Source organism: Panthera tigris, chromosome D4, assembly GCF_018350195.1.
Source record: "Panthera tigris isolate Pti1 chromosome D4, P.tigris_Pti1_mat1.1, whole genome shotgun sequence".
Lineage (NCBI taxonomy): Eukaryota > Metazoa > Chordata > Mammalia > Carnivora > Felidae > Panthera > Panthera tigris.
Genome location: NC_056672.1, coordinates 53,296,796 through 53,317,799, shown reverse-complemented (window position 1 = coordinate 53,317,799; position 21,004 = coordinate 53,296,796). Strand labels below are relative to the sequence as shown.

Here is a 21,004-nt window from a genome sequence, read left to right as displayed (position 1 = left end):
CTTCAGGTAATTTAGAGATCTGCTTCATCAAAGGGAATCATGTATTTTGGAAGTTAATGCAACATAAATTTGGGTGGATTTATGGAGGGTTCTGAAAGTGAGAAAACAACACATTTTTGTGTATTTAGAATGCATTGTTCTACTGAGTAATCGGACTTTAGAAAAGATGAATATAATATAAACATATATTAATATTATATATTACTATATCATTATTAATGATTAGTTAAATAATATAATGTTAATACATAGTAATAATATAATAGAACTTTATTTTTCCACAAGTTTCAATTCTAATGTTCTCAAATTTTCATTCTTTACCTATGGTTGAAATAATTATAGGTACTTTAAGTTTTCCATTTAGTTTCTGTGTTATTAGTCTTATTTTTGAATGGCCTCACATTTGGGAATCTGCTTTGGTTATTTGTGAAGGCATGTAAGTGTGTGCGTGTGCATGCATGCGTGTGTGTGTGTGTGTGTGTGTGTGTGTGTGTGTTTGGATGGTATTTTGATGTTTGGATGGTTCCTTAGAAAACATGACGAATTCATCAGTGGAGACTTTAAGCTCCTCCGGTATGAAGTCCTCTGGTGAGGGATAGTTCATGATGCTCTTGGTTGCTTGATCACATTGTTGGTGAAAGTGCTTGGTCTCCTCCAACCCAGGGCTCTCTTTCTCTGTTCTGCTACCACAGATATTCTAGTAGCAGCTGTAAGTCTTAGATTTCTTTCTGGGTAGCAATTGCTAGCTCTTCTAAAGTCCAAAAGAGATTCCACACTCTCCTATTGATTCGCCTATATCATTCAATTTGCCTGCCAATAGTTGGAGCAGACACTGCGCTCCATCAACAGTGCAGCTGAGAATTCGAATGACTAAATTCTGTATCTTTAAAATCTTCAAGTCATTTCTTAAATATTCACCGAATAGAAGTAAGCTAATGCTACCATAATTCCCTTTAAATATATTCTGTGAAGACACTGTTCACCTATGGGCATATATATACTACGTGATTTTTTGTTTTATTTTTATAATTTGGGGACTCAGACAAAATTCTAATATTGCACATACTCTATTTTAACTAACAGTTACACTAGCAGGAAATAATCACTGATTTGGGAGCAGACTAAAGATAGAAAATGTGGTGATATTATTTATTACTGATTGAAAGAATATCTTAATCTGGAACAATCCTCAGGTTTTTTTAGTTAATGATCTTTACATTTTCAACAAATATAGAGTATATTTGTAGAATGTCTCTACATTTGGAGTTGCCTGATATTTCCTCGTGATTAAATTCTGATGGTGAATTTTTGGCAGAGTATCAGAAGTAATTTTGTGTTCTGTATATCATATCAGGGACACATGACTTCTCATATTCCTGGTGATGTTAACTTTGTCACTTCGTCAAGGACTTGTCTGTTGGATTTCTCCACAGACAAGTTACTATTTTTACTGCATTTTTTAAGTACTATGTGGGGATACATGTTGAGAACAAATAAATACCTTTTATCCAACTTTCACCCACTCATTTAAAATTCATTGATTCTTAGTCTCTGAATTATCATGATGATGAATTTTCTAAGTTTATCATTTTAAATATATTTATCCTTTGACATTCTTCTGTGAGTATGGTTTCCATTCTTTCCCCGTACTTATTCACTTATGGAAAATTTGATTTTTATGAATTCTGAGTTTATTTGATGGGTTGTCAGATTGTCACAGATTTGTCTAGTGGAAGAACCTTGAAGCTGGCCCCTGTAATTTTTTGACATATCTTTATCATTCTTGGAACACATTTTTAATTTCTGGCAGAATATATTACAGGCCCATTTTGTACTTCCACTTTCTCAGCCCTAGAATTGCTCATTTCTCCTTGGAAGACTGTTTCTTTCAGTAATAGAAAGTATTGGTAACTAAGCTCTGGGAATTGGGTGCGCAAGTTTACTGGCTGCCATTGCTTAGAGACCTTTTTAGTGAATTAGAAAATAAACGTATGTATGTATTGGCTTGTATTTATTTAGGTATTTCTCAATTTCTCTGCATTTATCCATCTATTCGCCTATCTAAATCTGTCTCTTCAGAGTAAATACAACTGTGTATGTAGAACAAATTCTTCTTAAAACTCAAAATAATGCATATTGAAAATAAAAAAAAACAATGCACTCAGACAAAAAGAACATTAGTGCATTTAGACAAGGAGTTTCTGCAATGTGTTCTCATTGTTCATAGTGGTAATACTCTATGATGTCACTGCCAACATTGAATTCATGAACACTGAAGCATTTCTCCTCGAGGAAATATACACTTAGGTTTGTACAAGCCTCTGGTCGCAACGTTATCATCAGCTGATCAAGACATAACTTTGTTTTATATGAGTTTGTGTTTAAAGAAACTTTTTTTAAAATATATTGTTGATTTGTTAACGTTGAAATCACGACCAATAATTGTAACATATGTATTTTCTCCATAAAGCATACCAGAGCCTTCTTAATACTTGAGACTATCGGCCAGTACGTCAGTAATACACTTGGGACTAATATTAAACAGCATATTTACAAAAAGCACAGGAATACAAAAATACAAATAAAAAAAGGCACAAAATACATTGTGACAAGGACATTTATTTATAAGGTGAAGATTGAAATAAGGAAGCAGAGCACTGCCTTATTAGACCTTAATTGGAAACATGCATGACTGGGCAACTCGAATTTTTTGCCATGTTTTGTGTGTCTGTGAATGAGAAAACACAATGAGCATTGATTTTTGGATTACAAATAAATTTTAACAAGTAGGAAAGTTCTCAAATAGGGAATCTGAAAATAATGAAGGCCAACTGTATATTTACACATCACTCTTTATATGGTTTTTGTTTTGGGGATATGATGATATTGGTACAGATAAGAGGCTTGAATAAAAAAGAATCATTACTCTGTAAGAGCACATAAAGTAATGGAATAAGCAGCTGTGTTGGTTAATTTTATGTGTCATCTTCACTAGGCTGTAGTGCCCAGATGTTTGGTCAAACGCCAGTCTAGATGTTGCTGTGAGTTTTTTGGTTTTTTTGTTTTTTGTTGTATATGATCAGCATTTAAATCAGTTGACTCTGAGAAAATTAGATTATCTTCCAAAATGTGTGTGGGCCTCACTCAGATAGTTGAAGGCCTAAAGAGAAGCAGAGTGAAGTTTCGAGAAGAAAAACTTGTACCTGCAGATTGCCTTCTGACTTGAACTGCATCATCAACACTCTCATGGGTCTCTAGACTGCAGGACTCTGCCCTGCAGATTGCCAGACCCAGAATGTTGTGAGCTGATTCTTTAAAAATCTCTCTCTCTCTCCATATAAACACACACACACATCCTATAGCTTCTGTTTCTGTGGAGGACCTTGACTAATATAGTAGCAAATGTCTCTCTCATGTTATAACAGCACATTTTATATGCCATAGCAAGTGCTAACAAACAAGTGGACATTTTCCACAGTAAGAATGCATAAGGATTAGACACGATAAATAAAATTGCAGAGAGTTTACAAGTCAAAAAAAAGCTTAAGGATTTGATATTTAATTTCAGATATGCTCACACATTGTCCATTGTTAGGAAGACTACTTGACCAGAAATTACTTTGGATATTCTGTCTTCCTGATTTATCTCTGAGATGACCTAATATTAGGTAATCAAAAACTTTGTACCCCAAGGATTCATGATCCGCAAAATTGTACAATATAAATTACTTTCGATTGACCATATTTTCTTGGAGTAGGGTGTCTAGAAGTGTATTTTCATTAAGCCCTGTGAGGGCCATTATGCAGAGAATGGTGAGATGATGACCTTTTACTCAGAAAAGGTCAAGAAACATGAAATCAATCGTTAATAGCACCCAATCCCGTGTTGTGACTTGTTCAACTCTGATGTAATTGTGGGATATATTCTTTGATTTAACAAAGGATATATATCAAAGATAATGATTTGTATTGATGCTTCTTTGTTGTAGCAGTCTGGCCTATTCAACAATTTATAGTCCTTGAATTGGTATCTTTGTGTCTAAAATTGCCACCACTTAGAAGTGAGCTCTTAAATTCTATTGATCTACTTTAATGTAGAATATGCCTTCCTGCTCTGCTTTATAGTAGAGCAATGGGTTATAGGAGCTCACTTGTAAGGTGATCATCTACACGGACAAACTATTCTCTAGCCATTAGCCACAAGCCGGTATGGCGTTGCAATCCTGGAATTTGAGCACACAGCAGTTATGCTTTAATTATCTGTCTGGAAGCAGACAATAGCACCAACTGACATAATGCATTAAGAATATGTATCTAATAAACATCAGTTAAATGTTAAAAGAATTAATTCATGACCAAGTGGTAAGTTGTTATATAGAGTGTAGGCTCTGAAAAATATATAAGAAATTCTTCCTAGAGACTTCAGGAAATAATTGCAAATTTTTGTGTTCACAAGATAGTGGCTTGCATAGTATAAACTTATACCTGCAGGAAAGAAGCAATTAAGGTTGTCTAAGAATGTAGGAAACCATGAGTTTTCATGAGTTAATAGGAATGGTCAGAGAACTATGCCTGGACCAGACATGGGGAGTTCTCAATAAGAGAACTCAGTTCTCACTGAGTTTAAGCAAGGTAATTGACTTGGGAAGCAAAATATGAAGAAGGTTTTGACAGAATTATATAAGGGGGGATTAGAGTGTACAGAACATAAAAGAGTCATCACAAGAAAACATTTAAATATATTAAAGGAAAATGTGTTAGAGAAAGATTTTAATGAAAAAAGCCTTAGAGGCTGGGTTTCACCTTCTTCCTCCTTTCTCGAACGGAACTCATGAAATAATAAAAGGAAAAATGTGAGTCTTAAACAATGTGGGCTGAGCTTTCACACATAGAGAAACCCCCATAGAGTTCAGTTTGTGGCTTTGTTTATCACAAACACTTGAAATTCATCTTGATTCATTCTGGTTTAGAAAATTCTAGTCCCCCATGAGAAAACTGATTTAAAATCTCTATTTTTTTTAATAAGCTAGATTGTCACATCTCATTGTGTCAAGTACATTAAACTTTTCCCTATTCCAATTCCGAGGGGGTTAGAAACACAGTTGTTGTTGTTGTTTTTCAATTTTTTAAATTTTTTTGCAAGTTTTCTGCATTTCAATATGTTCCTTCATAATTTTTATCAAAATGCTGTCTTGCCTACTTTCTCTGATAGTAAGGGACAGCAGATATCCCAACAAAGAAATAAACAAACTGCATCCCTCCCAATGATGTTGAAGTCTTAACCTCTGTACCTGTGAATGTGATTTTATTGGTCACTTTATGGTCTTTGCAGGTGAGCAAGTTAAGATTATATCATTAGGGACCTTATAAAAATATATGTAAAGGGAAAATTTGGACACAAAGACAGAAATGCAGAGAGGAAACATGATATGAAGACAGAATTCTTTCTACAAGCCATAGAACACCTGAAGCAATCGGAAGCTAGGAGAGAAGCATGGGGCAGGCAGATTCTCTCTCTCATCCCCTGTAAGGAACCAACCCTGCAGACATATTGATTTTGGACTTGTAGCTTCCAGAACTATGAGACAATAAATGTCTGATGCTGAAGCAACACTGTTTGTGGTACTTCATTACGACAGCTCCAGGAAACTAAGACAAGGTGTATTTAAAACATATTCATATGTATGTACAAATTGCTGTGAAATAAAATATTTTAATGATAAATATAAAGATTGTAAAGTGATAGTTACTGGGTTATCCTCAACAAGAGTCTTATGTCCACTTTCTATACATATTAGCAGACACTTTTAACATAACTTATGGAAAGTATGTCAAGAATTTTAGAGAAAATATTTTCCTATTTAAGAGAAAAGCTGGAAGATTCAGTTCAATGTTCTGTGTAAGTTTCAAGTCTAATTTAAATTTATGAAATCTGCTTATATCATTCTATTTCTGAAAGAGTTTCCAGATAAAGATTTTTTTTAAATAAGCATTGTGCTAACATATATTCATCTGTTGTTTTCACTGAATTCCTTTCTCAGCTCTTACATAATATAAATCTGCATATGAACCTCCCTTTTTCTCAGTAGTTATTTTTGGGACTATGGTCAATTTTGCTTTGTATATAATGAGGCATACTTTTGTTCATTATCTGCTCTATGATTCATATACTGTCCTTCCCATCAGGATCCTAGAAATATCTCTTAAGTTTCTGTTTATTCTTTAAAATTTTATTTAAATTTTATTTTCTAGCAATTAAGATAATTCTCCATTTTTCATGGATTGCTTACCTTTTATAAAAATGCCAAACATCATCTTTCTTCAGCATAATTTTTAATATATTCCTGGTAGTATGTGATACTTCCATTTTTTTTTTAATTTTCACTTCTAATTTTTACTTTCTTTTTTCTTAATTTTCACTTCTAATTTTTACTAAAGTTTACACTTAATTTCCTCTGAATGTTTTGCATGAAGGCACTGACAAGTGCTGGGTAATTTGCTATTTGATGCTTTGGCAGCAACCATAACAGTAGTAAAAAGTTAGCAAGTGTGATGGACCAAATAATGGTCTGCAAAGATAGCCAGCTATTAATCCCTAGAACCTGTGAATGCTACCTTATATGTCAAAACTGACTTTCAGGTATCATTAAGTTAAAGATTTTGAGATGGGGAGATTATCCTAGATTATTGAGGTGGACCCTGAATGCAATCACATGGCCTTATAAGGACAAAGAGGCAGATCTGACTACACACAGAAGATGCGAAGATAACACAATGCTGCTCCTGGCTTTGAACACAGAGAAAGGAGCCATTGGCCAAGGAGTGTAGCTCTAGGAGGGGGAACAGGCAAAGAAACAGGTTGTATTCTAGAGTTTTCAGATGAAGCATGGCCTTGCTAACACTTTGGTTTTGGCTTATTGAAACCATTTTCTGACTTCTGGCTTCCAGAGCTATAAGAGAATAAATTCATGTTTATTTGAAACACTAAATGTGTATTGTTTTAAACCACGTCTGTAATAATTTCTTATACACCACAGAAAACTAACACAACAAGTCTCCTTGGAAGGTCACCATAACTACTTAGGAAGAATATGGAACCTCCCTGAACATCAGACGTTTCATGCACATCTACTCTGTGGGTTTATTTCTATCCAGAAAACGAATGTAACAGGAGATGAGACCCGTGAATTGAAGGTAGGGGTGAGATAGAACTGAGGAGCAAAAATGGAAAGGTGTAAGGGATTGCCATTGCAACTTCCCTTCTCTGAATCCTCTGTGAAAAGAGTTGGTATATGTTCCCATAAGAGTTCTTTTTAAGTAACAGATTTGGGTGGCCCAGAAATGTCATTTGGATGTTCAAGTGATAAAATTTAACACAGAATAGAAGAGAAACTCATTCCATCACGTTGGTCAAAGAAATGAGCACAATTTAAGTCCAGTAAAAAATCACAGTGAGAAAAGACTCCCCCTAGAATCATAAGAAATCTGCCGTTTTAGCACTTAGGAAGATGGACCATTGCTGCTAAACCCTTATTATGATGGTAGGCTCCATCCATGGCAACAGTAAGCATTGCCTCTAAGTGGATTTCCATGCAGCAAGCGTAACTGATGGGACCTGGATCCAAAGAATATGGGAGGTCTGTTCATGAACTCAAGTGTGTTGGACATAATAACTCTGAGTAATATATGGATGAGAATTTAAAGGAAATGTGGAAGTCCTGGTCATCTAAACGGGGTGAAAACATGTTACTGGGACACAGTCTGAACTAGTTGTTCCGTCTTTCAAGACCTAAAACTAAATATTTGAGCCAAATAGACTTTTAGTTGTTGTCTGGAGTCACAAGGGCTCCTTTCTTAAAAGTTGCATGGTGGGGCACTTGGTGTTTGTCAATTACATGCATAGTCAAATAATTATCAAAGCTAGCAATAACATTTTCAATAACATTTTCAATATTTGAAGCTAAAACAATAAAATTTCTTGGCTTCCCAAAATTATGATGAAGTATGACTATTATAAGTTTAAGGAGCCTATCACCAGTTAATGAGAAATTATTCACATACAGAAGAATATTTCAGCAAAATATTTTTAGCATTTCCTCCAAAGAAATCTCTGCTTCCTCTCCTGCCTAATCAAAACTTTCTAAGTGCACTTGTCCAACTTTCAGGTGGCATCCCTAAAGCAGCTCACACTGACCAGTAACTCTAGCATGAATGGGAAGAGAACCCACAATCTGTAGTCAGTTCATTAGGATTTGTGTTCCAGCTTCTAAAGAAAAAATTTTAGAGATAAAATTCTAACTTTTATACAATGACCACCAAACCTTTTATTTAACACATTCGTTAACGAAAGAATGAGTAAGGTATTACAGTCAGTGCAAAGGAATATCTGAAGTGCAATAACACAGATAGAGGTACACAAGGAAAACCAGTAATGACAAATTGAACTTGCCGAGATACGAAATGTTTAAAATCTAAGGGGCTATAAAATACAATATTTGAAATCACCTTTTCAGTGAATAGAAGACAGTTGTACCTCTACCTGAAATTTGCATTTCTGTGGACAAAAAAAAGGCCCAACTTGCATTATCTTCAGTTTTCTGTGACTTACAGAGAAATAGTCAAAGAAAATGAAAGGTGCAGATCCCATAGAATTAAATAAGTCCAAAAAGTATACTAAAGCCCCAGATACCATTTAAAGGACCCCTACCAATCTTTTGCCCATCTTAAAGACCTTCACATTTTCTTCTGAGCTACCTATTACACACCAATTATGTGAACATAGTCAAGCTATTATAACTCTTTGAAACTCAAGCCCTTGTACTATAAGAATAAAATAATTCCCAGATCCCAGGATTATAAGGCAGAATAATTACTGTGTGTAAAATCACATTTTGTTTAGAATCACTGTATGAGGTAAATTTAGTGTTTATAAATACTATGTATTTCTTAAGTAACACTCTGCTTTCACATCAGAAAAAACAAAGAAAACTTGATCCACCTTTCCATGTAAATTTCTGAAGTCCAATTTCCACAGCTTCCTTTTCAGTCCTAAAGAGTCTATTAGTACAGTTTCTAAAAGTTATCATATTAACCTAACAAAGTTTGCAAATAACTTTTTAAAAATATAATGGTTTTTATGTTGACACATGTGTTACAATTTATAACTTAGATGAATCTGTACCACATACTAACCACCAGATTAATATTGAAATATTCTCTAAAGATTTATTTTTGGAAACTAATTCACTGAAAAAATACGTTAAAGATTAATCATGTACCAGATACTATTCTAGACAGTAAATAAAAACAGATTTGTCATAAGTGTTACCATTTAGAAAGGGGGAGGGCATAGAAAACAAAGTAATCAATTAAGTGAACTATTTGTAAAAGTGCTGTTAAATAGTATTTTTAAGAAAAGTTTATGAAGAAACTATTTCACAGAAATATCTCTGAATATTTAACATATCATATGAGAAGACAAATAAGAAATATAACCTCTGAAAAAGTAGGCTGAAACAATTTTTGTAGAGTGGAAATAGAAAATGTAGAATATTTTGAAATAAGAAAGAGCTTGGTATATTCAAGGATATGAAAATGAGTAAAGAAAAAAGTTAAATGACCCAAATTTGATGAAGAAAGAAGAGTGAAAACAGATGAAGTCCCAGAGGTGGATATGGACAAGAACACACAAAACTTTCAAGATGTTTGTAAGGAATTGGTATTTTATCCTACATGCAGCGAAAAGCCACTGAAGATTTTTAAACACTGGTGTAACTTAACTTTTGTTTAAGATTTGGATTTAAACAAACAAACAAACAAACAAACAAACAAAAACTAAGTTGGGGCTAGTGTGAGTGTGATTCAAATTGTTATCAGGGATCAAGGTTGTTGTAGTAATAATCTAGGTATTTGATAATAGTGTCTGAGACCAGAATATTGAAGTGGAAATACGCAGTTGAATTTGAGCCATAAGTTATTAGTAGAAAACAAACAATTTCTTCATGGAGTAGATGGGTGATAAGAGAAAAAGGAACCAATGGTGAAATTTTAGCTTTCTTGACTGACACAGGTAAAATAATACAGTACCATTTACTGACACAGGGATGAATGAAGGTGACAGCAGAGTTCTCTGTGTATGCATGTCCATCTGTCAACAGATCAACTTAGGAATTTTATAACTTAGAATGTGGAAGACATCTAAACGAGGTGAAAATAAGGAAATAAGGGATCTGAATACTTAATCTCAGGCATAAAGAAGATATATACATTTGGGAATTATTGACTCAAGAGAGGCTCACCAATGTAGACAAAGAAGAGAAAGAGCACCTGCAAACAAGTACCGGGGTGCTCATTTTTAAAAAGATTGCTGAGAATATATTTGAATGTTAAGGGATCTATTGACGAAGAGAAGGCTGCTTGAGGATATAGGAAAGAGGAGATTTCCAAGGGAAGGTACAGTTTTAAATGTTTTATTACAGAAAATTTTACATATAACCAAAAGTACAAAGAAGAGTATGATAAACTTCTATGTCACTCCATCCTGGTTTTAAGTTTTCAACATATGGCTAATCTCGTTCATCCCTATTTCCTGTGCTTCCTTCCCCACTCCCCCAATGCCAGCTGTTGTTTTTAAAGAAAATACTGCAAATGGTGGTGGCTGGGTGGGTCAGTCATTTAAGCATCCGATTCTTGTTTTGGGTTCAGGTCATGATCTAATGGTTCCTGAGATCGAGCCCTGCATCAGGCTCTGTGCTGACAGCACAGAATGTGCTTGGGATTCTCTCTCTCCCTCTCTCACTGACCCTCCCCTGCTTATACTCCCTCTCTCTATCTCAAGTAAATAAATAAATTTTAAAAATACCCAAAATTTCTTCCTTAGACACTCAATGGAATGAAATATTGAGAAAGTAAGCCAAAATGAGATCCTGAGCACAAATAAGTTGTGTCCAGGTACAAATACCTGGTCAGAATTTGAAATAGAAGAATTTTTGATGGAAGCTTAAAGATAATAGCATAATTCAGAAGAAGCTACTATAGGGAATAAGAACAATTGTGAGATAAAAACTTTTCACTATTCTTTGAAATGATCTATTTATATAAAATCTATTATTTATATAAAAATATAACCTTTTCATGATGAAAAATAAAAAATAACCTAAATAACAAAAGAGAGCTGGCATTCACACATTCAAAAATGAGGTGTATGAATAGAGTGCTGTCTGTAGTATAACTGTAGATAAGAAAGGAGTTGATGATTATGCTTCCTAAATTTTTCTCTGGCATCCCTGAGAGTTTAATTATGTCAATACATTTCCATAAATTTCAATTAACCTCTGTCATAATTACTTTCTACACACCTTATAAATTACATTGACATTTACCTGTCTTTCAAAAAGATAATTATCCTTTAAAAAATGATTAGGAAATTTCTTTGGAAACTATTCTTTTAAAGTGAGGAATGCCACCTCTCCAAGTAGTAAGATAGATACATAGATAGATTGATAGATAGATGATAGATAGATAGATAGATAGTAGATAGATGGTAGATAGAGATGGGGATATATAGATAGATACATGAAATTTCAAATCAAGTATGATTTGTGAAGGAGATATACATAGTTGGACATTGGTATATTTAGGATGTTTTATTGAGGGGACAAGGGACATTAAGCAGGAATACCGATTCTTAAATTCACCATTATCCTTGTTTTAGTTATTGTACAGCCGGTATTAGAGCTGCAGGGGAGTTATACATTTGCGTAATCAAACATTGACCTCCCTCAGTACATCACAGTCATCTTCTCTTCTGAAGAACCAAAGGTTTTGCTAAGTACTATTTACTGTGGGACTAGCCATAGACACATGAAGAATGAATTAGAATCAAAGAGTTTCTAAATGAGCCACATAGTAAGAATTTCATCAGGTCTGTGATCTGGAATAACATTGAAGGAAAAAATACATACAGACATTTAAATTAAATGTCTGTTGTAAGTTAGATGGATATCTGTGTTGAAGTAAAAATGTCATAAAAAGAAAAAGTGAACTGCTAAAAATTGGGAAGGAACTTGGTGTGTCTTGATTTTATATCATTTTGTATATTGCTTAAAGCGATGTGTGTGTGTGTGTGTGTGTGTAAATTTTAAAGATAAGCAGGAATAAAAACAGTCATGTTTTTTTTTAAAGTTCTTTATTTATTGGGGTGCCTGGGTGGCTCAGTTGGCTAAGCATCCAATTTCAGCTCAGGTCATGATCTCTTGGTTTGAGCCCTGCATCAGGCTGTGCACCGACAGCTCAGAGCCTGGAGCCTTCTTCCGATTTTGTGTCTCCCTCTCTCTCTCTCTCTCTCTCCCCCTCCCCCATTTGTGCTCTGTCTTGCCTTCTCTCAAAAATAAACATTAAAGGGGCGCCTGGGTGGCTCAGTCAGTTAAGCGGCCGACTTCGGCTCAGGTCACGATCTCGTGGTCCGTGAGTTCGAGCCCTGCGTCGGGCTCTGGGCTGATGGCTCAGAGCCTGGAGCCTGCTTCCGATTCTGTGTCTCCCTCTCTCTCTGCCCCTCCCCTGCTCATGCTGTGTCTCTCTTTGTCTCAAAAATAAATAAACGTTAAAAAAAATTTTTTTTAAATAAAAAAAAATAAAAAAAATAAACATTAAAAAATTTTTTGAAGTTATATATATATATTTGTAAATTGTATAATAAAATCATTCCAAGGTTGCTTCTGAGTTAAGAATTCTGGGAGTTCTTGTAATAATAAATTGTACTTCTCTAATATGTACATAGCATGAAAATCTTAAAACATATAAAATATACGTAATAAGGAAAATATTTAAATAGTATAAAGAGGCAGTAAAATTGAGAACTGGATATAAGTAGTTCAAATTAATTTGGGACAACACTATATAATCTGCAATAACCTAAATTTGTCTTCCAATTTCCAAATTCTTCTTATCTCTCCTGGTACATGTAAACATATAAATGTACCTTCTTTGTCTCAAGGCATATTGAGAATCATGATGACTGTTATATAGTGTGTGTGTGTGAGTAAGTGGCAAGGAGGAAGTATATTCTAGTTAATAGTAACAATCCAACTTTGATATGCCAGGACTCCACTGGTATCCAGGTTAAAATGAGCATTTTGTTCTAGTCATCCCTTAATCAAGACTGATAATTGACCTTCGTAGCCATCTTCCAGGGGCTGCTGCTGGTGTTGTTGGACAGACAATAATCTGAGTATCAAGAGAATCATATTGAATGTGTCTAGGGACTTTTGTCTTCCAATGATAGAGGAAGATAAAACCTAGCCCTGTGGCAGTAATAAACTTTGGACAAAATATGAAAATAAAAAGGAGTACAACCAATTTAAGGGATTGAGGAGTAATGAAAGTATGCACACTAGTGTACATGTGAAAGAAAGAAATAGCGATTGGTGATTTTCCGTTTTTTGGGTTTTTTTTGTTTTTTGGGGGGTTTTTTTGGCGATTTTCCCCTGAAGAATGGTCCCTGTTAATATCTGTGTATTTTGTGTCTAAAACAGTAGAGATTTATGTAATGTTTTCCCCAGTGTGCCTAAGGTGAATGGTTACCTCCAAAATTGTATGTTCACATCTTATCCCTTAAGCCTGTGAATATTACCCTACATGGGGGGGGGGGGGTGGGGAATGGGTCTTTGAAGATGTAATTAAATTAAGGATTTTGAAAATTGATCATCCTGGGTTGTCTGGTTGGGCCGTAAATCCAATACAAATATCCCAGCAAAAAACATACTGAGCAGAGACACAAAAATACACAAAGTATAAGCATTGTGAAGATGAAGACAGAGATTGGAGTGATGTTACCATAAGTGGAGGCACTCCAAAGCATACCTGGAGTTATTAAAAGCTAGTAGAGCCAAGGAATGGATTATCCCTGGCCCCTGAGGGAACACAGCCCTGATGAAACTTCTCCTCCTTTTCTCCTATGGATTTCTGGAGTTGTCTCCACCTCTTTGCTGATTGCTCAATTAGCCATACCCATAAGAAGCACAACAATTCTCTAGGTTGAGTTTCAAAATAATTGGGAAGCAATTTTCTGGCTAAGTTTTCCAGCAAAACCACTGCTGCTGCTTTCCTTTGTCTGTGTGTCTGTTAGGTGTCTGGTTGGTGGTGGCACCGCATAAATGATATTGGGTTGGATAGTGTGTGTGGAGGGGCCGGTGGAGGTTGACTGATCTAGATAGTACTACTGTTAGCCAAGGTATTACCCAAGGACCTTTATACAAGAAAAAATGCTGGGCTTTAGGGGAACTGAGCACATTTTTTTTTTTGTCCTCTTGATCCTAATATATTTAGTGGTCTAATATAGCAGGATGATTTATAATAGGAATTCTTGATTTTGAGTCCCTGCCTTGCCATTCACTAACTGTATATACATGGTAAATTTTCGAATGTCCTTGAGATTCAACTCCTCTATTAAAAAAAAAAAGTATTGAGTCTAGCTTTTTGTTAGAATTCTATGATAAAAATATGTAGCTTTTTTAGTGTAGTATATGCCAATTTACTAAATTAAATTATAGTAGAGTATATGCCAGTTATTCTAAGGTATTCCAAAAGAGGTAAGTAATTCTTTACTTATCATTATTATAACATGTTTGTATTTATTTATTTAAAGTGCATATACATTTGCTTGCCTATTATTTGCGACTTACCATACAGAATAGCCTACTCGGTCACAGTCAAGTCCATGAACATTTTGTCTGTCTGTGGGGTCTCCGATGGAAATATCAAGTGGCATATTATGAAGGATTATGACTTTACCTTCTGCTGTTGGCTTCAGGGACTTGACAGATGCCACATATTGTGGTGAGCCATCATGGTCTCAAATGAAGGAGTTTTTCCAAAATCTTATAAATCTTTCCTTGACTTTGTCCTGTACCAGTTTTTGGAATATTAATATCAATTAACTTTTAAACAAATCCAAGTGTTATTTCAGCAAGTCCTGGTTTAAATGGAAAGCTAGCTCTACCACTTACTAGCTAGCACCTGGGAAGTTCAGTCTCCGTATCTGTGAAATCAGGACACTCATTTCTACCTCATGGGGTTATGGTGAGATTTAGATAATTAATTGGATGTGAAACCTGGCATATGTTTGTTACCCAAAAAGTGATAGCTATTTTTAATATGTACTTATTTGTTTTCTTTTTTCTTTTCCTTTAAAATAATTTCAAGTAACAGGTTTATTTCTGCCTTCTGTTGTTTCAGGATTTTGCTTAAAGTTTTCTGGTTTAATGGAATTTGGGGGGGAGGATTATTTGTTTTAATGGATTTTTTTAAATTCCTTTTTAGAGAGAGGGAGCACAAGCTGGGGAGAGGGGAAGAGGAAGAGAGAGAGAGAGAAAGAATTTTAAGCAGGCTCATGCTCAGCGTAGAGGCTAACACAAGGCTTGATCCCATAACCCTGGGATCATGACCTGAACTGAAATCAAGAGTTGGATGCTCAGTCCAGTGAGCCACCCAGGTGCTCCTATTTTAATGGTTTTAAAAAAATGTTTTATTATTTATTTCTGAGAGTGAGAGAGCACAAGTGGTGGTGGGGGGAGGAGGACGGCAGAGAGAGAGGGAGACACAGAACCCAAAGCAGGCTCCAGGCTCTGAGTTGTCAACACAGAACCTGACATGGCTCAAAGTCACAAACCACCAAAGTGGGACACAACCGACTGAGCCACTCAGGTGTCCCTTAATGGATTTTAATCATATTTTCTTTTAATCTTTTAGGCTAAAGAAATGACACTTTAAAGAATATTTTGTCTATCATATAACTCATTAACAAGTTAAACATTATCATGGTGTAAAAACAGCAGAGAATAATAATTGTAGATAAATCAAGGGCAGAGATGGATGGACATATAGATATGTAAACAGCAGGTAAATTGGAAGAGAGGAGAGAGGCTTGGATGGATGATAGATATGTAAAAATAATGTAAGTACATGTAGATAATTAGTAGCAGATAGCTATATAGAATATAGGTAGAAACAGTAGGTGGTAGATAAAAAAAATAGAGGCAATAGAAAAAATAGCTGGAAGATAGATGAGAGGGAGTGATGGTTGAATAAGGAAAAAGGTAACTGGATCATAATATATATGTTATTTAAAAATTATGAATTAAACCTGTTTTCTTAAAATTAAAAAAGGAAACAGAAAAAATTTAAGTTTTAAATGATTTTTTAGCTACATGAAGAGTCATTATTTCCTGAATATTTTTTTTACTGATTACAATATAATAAAACATTAAGAGTACAAAATAATTTGTAATTTTACTTTTCTGTAATTTTAATTATTTTTAATGTGATATTAGCTCTTGATTTGCTGTGTTGAAAGTGAATTAAATTGGGGCGCTTGGGTGGCTTGGTCGGTTAAGCGTCCGACTTCAGCTCAGGTCATGATCTCACGGTCCGAGAGTTTGAGCCCCTTGTCGGGCTCTGTGCTGACAGCTCAGAGCCTGGAGCCTGTTTCAGATTCTGTGTCTCCCTCTCTCTCTGCCCCTCCCCTGTTCATGCTCTGTCTCTCTCTGTCTCAAAAATAAATAAACATTAAAAAAAAATAAAAAAGTGAATTAAAATAATAATTCTCAAATCCACTCCACCCTCCTCCCATCAATATATTTGAATATCTTATTCATTTTAACATGACCAGAGATATAATATTTATATTCTCTTCTATACTCCTAATTTGCAAATATTTTTAGATTAATTCTATATTTAAATGTTTTCATTGATCTCTATGAATTATTTTTATGTGTGCTCATTTTTTGAGCTCATTTTTTGAGTCATTCATAATATACTGTATTTGCTGTTTTGCATTTTCTTTATTATGTATCCAAGATTATACATGGCCTTACTTCTTACATGTTAAAAAAATGTCTACTTGGTACTTGACAATAATATTTTCAGTTTACAATTGTTTTTCCTCTAAGAACTTTGGAGTTTCCATTATTCTTTGGCATTAAATGTTCTTTAGGAGAAATGTGAGACCAGCCTGATTTCTAACTTTTGGGAATGATGTAATATTTACTCTCAGATAAGCAAATAGCTTTTTCTCTTCCATGGTATGCTTTGGTGTTTTATATATGTAATGTGTATTTGTTGGACATGTGTAAATCTTTAGTGTCAGTTCTTTATTCATTTTTAGTACTTTGTTTCTAGTCTCAAGTTCTCTCTCTCTCTTTCTTTTTTCTTTTTTTGTAATTATCATCTGATGAATTAGCTTTGTCTCTAATTTACCTTCTTTAAAATTGCTTTAATTTGTCTTGTGAAACTATGGTTTGCAAATGTTTCTCCTAAGTACCTCCGTTCATTTTTAGCAACAGCTATTAGTTTGTACTTTTTTTTTAATTTTTATTTTTACAAAACCACTCTTAGTTTTAACCAATTCAAACAAACAAGGCAATTAGTACATAAAATTCAACAGAGCTAAAGTAAACTTCTATATCCTCAATTTACAGATTCATTTTTGAAACAGTTTGTAAATAATTTATAGGGACTACCAGTAGGTGGTGCTCAAACCAGACGGCTGTCTTCACAAGCCTATATTGCATTGGGTTCTATGGAGTTAAGTACCCCAACTGGCCCAACTGAAGCTTTTCTGGATAATATTTCCACTTTCCTTCCTCCATTTAGTGGTAGGCATTTTCTGCAGCTAAGTGATTTCTTTGCGGGGGAGGGGTGAACAATAAATCCCTTCCAATATATAAGATTTCTTATCCTGGCTACCATTTATTGACATGCTGTTTAAGAATCTTACCAATCTCCACTCCTCTAATCTTAAACCAATAGTAATCAACATATTTGTACAAATAAGAGGAAAAAAATTAATGGTATTTTGGAGCTGTGGAGGCAAAGTCTTATTAAGTTTTAATTTACACTGTCTCTGGTAATACTGTCGAGAGACCAAGCATTGTACCTAGTTTAGAAGAAAGAAAGTATTTTCAGTTGGAGTTCTCATTTATGGCCACTTTAGGTTCTAGGACACTTTCCACTTAGTAAATGTTAGCAGTATAAAATACAAGGTGTCCTGTGATTTTGCCTATTTCAAAGCAACTTAAAATTTAGGGGTCAAATAGGGTCTTACGGAATTAACGTCCAAATAGTCAAGATGCATGGAATGTTCTATCAAATGCACCAGTGTTCTTAAGAGATTTGCCAGCTATCCAAAACTAAGAACTTAAGACTACATTGTTGTCAATCAAAGAAAGGTACTGTTAATTTACCAGTCTACATACACTTTATAGAAGTTACAAAATAAACACAGTAGAGTTTAATGAGCTCTTCACTTTCCAACCCATCCATCAAATTCACTTGGAATGGTCATTCTTTTATTGCTTCTCATTAGGTAATGATTTTGGAAGGACATCTTTAGCAAAATCTTGAAAACATTTTCAACTTAAAACAAAGCTTACCTTACAGTCCAAGACAGGTCCTCATTTAGGCTGAGTATTGCCACTTTGGGTTTTAAATCTCCAGTGCAGCAATGTTCCCTCTTCACTGAAGCTTGGCTTAGATGAAAATTCCTATTGGAGGTGGGTTTCTAGTTCTCAAGTGACAGTAAACGTCCAGTATATACTTTGTTCTCCTGCAGTTTGGATACAATGAACTCTACTATTAAATATAATAATGTTATTTAATGGCTGACCTTTCAGGGTACTTTAAACTACAAGATTTATAAATGCGACAAAGCATTCCAGTAACTAGGAAACTCAATTATGACAATGCATCAAGTTTACTCAATAGTGATAGTATACAAATTTTATATGCAACACATTGAGTTTGGTATTACAGAATTTAATCATTTATAACTTACCTTAATGATGTTACTGTTCTAAACTATGTTGCAGATCCCCTTTTCCCATAGCTTTATGTGCTTGTTTCTTTCCCTTACCTGGTAAAAATGTTTCCCAGCCAAGGGGAAAACAACCCATTAACCCAATTCTCAGTTTCAGCAGATATTAACACCAGGAACAGGTTATGGGCAACTCTTAATCTTTTACCTGAATAGTACAAGGTTGCAGTGTTGACCAAAAGAAGACACAGGTTTCTCATTACACTTTTGTTTTATTGGGTCTCAAAATTCTATGACAGATTTTTGGTCAAGTCGTTTCCATTAAAAAGTACTGATTTTAAAAACTAGTAACTTAAAACTGCCACACACAAAAAAACCCAAATGGTCCACAAAACATTCTCCTTTCCTTCTGAAGGCTTGACAATGCATTGTTATCATTAACCAGTCTTTTACTATTAAGCCTAAGTGGCCAATTGACACAAACAGTTCTGAGACTGTTCTTCCACCACTGATTAAGACTGGGGTAGTAGGTATTGGGGATAACATTCATTTAGCCTTCCGAGCTTTCTGGGCAGACTTGGTGACCTTGCCAGGTCCAGCTGCCTTCTTGTCCACTGCTTTGATGACACCCACAGCAACCATGAGATGACATGTCTATCTCATGTCATGAACAGCAAAACGGCCCAGAGGAGGATAGTCAGAGAAGCTGTCAACACACATGGACTTGCCAGGAACCATATCAATGATGGCAGCATCACCAGATTTCAAGAACTTGGGACCATCTTCCAGCTTTTTTCCAGAATGACAGTCAGTCTTCTCCTTCAGCTCAGCAAACTTGCGGGCACAGTGCAGCACAGGTGCATATCCAGCACTGATTTGGCCTGGATGGTTCAGGATAATCACCTGAGCTGTGAAGCCAGCTGCTTCCATTGGTAGCTCACTCTTGCTATCACCAGCCACATTGCCACGATGAACATCTTTGACAGATACCTTGTTGACATTGAAGCCCACATTGTCTCCAGGAAGAGCTTCACTCAAAGCTTCATGGTGCATTTCAACAGAGTTTAACTTCAGTTGTAACATTGACTGGAGCAAAAGTGACCACCATGCCTGGCTTAAGAACACCGGTCTCCACTCGACCCATAGGGACAGTACTAATACCACCAATTTTGTAGGCATCCTGTAGGGGCAGACACAAGGGCTTGTCAGTTGGACGAGTAGCTGGCAGAATGCAATCCAGAGCTTCAAGCAGTGTGGTTCCACTGGCATTGCCATCTTTACGGGTGACTTTCCATTCCTTGAACCAAGGCATGTTAGCACTTCGCTCCAGCATGTTGTCACCATTCGGACCAGAAATTGGCACAAATGCTACTGTGTCAGGGTTGTAGCCAATTTTCTTAAGGTAGGTGCTGACTTCCTTACCGATTTCCTCGTTATCTCTTCTGGCTGTAGGTTGGCTCAGTGGAATTCATTTTGTTAACACCAACAATAAACTGTTTTATACCCAGTGTGTAAGGCAGAAGGCCATGCTCACAGGTCTGCCCATTCTTGGAGATACATGCTTCAAATTCGCCAACACCAGCAGCAACGATCGGGACAGCAGAGTCGGCCTGAGATATGCCTGTAATCATATTTTTGGTAAAATCTCTGTCCTGGGGCATCAATGATGGTCACATAAAACTTGCTGGTCTCAAATTTCCACAGGTGATAACCACCTTCACGTTCGGCTTTCAGTTTATCCAAGACCCGGGCGGACTTGAAGGAGCCCTTTCCCATCTCAGCAGCCTCCTTCTCAAATTTTTCTATAGGTCTTTTGTCAATCTCACCACATTTATAGATCAGATGACCATTAGTGGTAGACTTGCCCAAATCTATGTGTCTAGTGATGACGATGTTGATATGAGTCTTTTCCTTTCCCATTTTGGTTTGGGTTTAGAGGTGGTTTTAATGACACTTGTGTTCTGTCAGAAAACCCATTGCAAAACAGTTTGTACTTTATTAATTTTTTCTTTAATTCTGTTGTTTTGGCCCTTGCTTATTTTCCTATTTGTCCTTGGTTTTATTTAAATCTGTTTTTTTATGATCTTCTAATTGACTTTTGTTTTATTTAATTCATTTGCTTTTAAGATATTTTGCAGCATGAAATAATCATTAAAGTATTATTTTATGCCTTGAATTATATATATATATATATAT

The 21,004-nt window shown here is 35.3% G+C and overlaps 1 pseudogene; it reads right to left on the bottom strand.

Annotated features, from left to right (window-relative positions):
- Window positions 1-19,354: 19,354 nt before the first annotated feature.
- LOC102953938 lies at window positions 19,355-20,728 on the bottom strand (annotated as a pseudogene).
- Window positions 20,729-21,004: the final 276 nt, after the last annotated feature.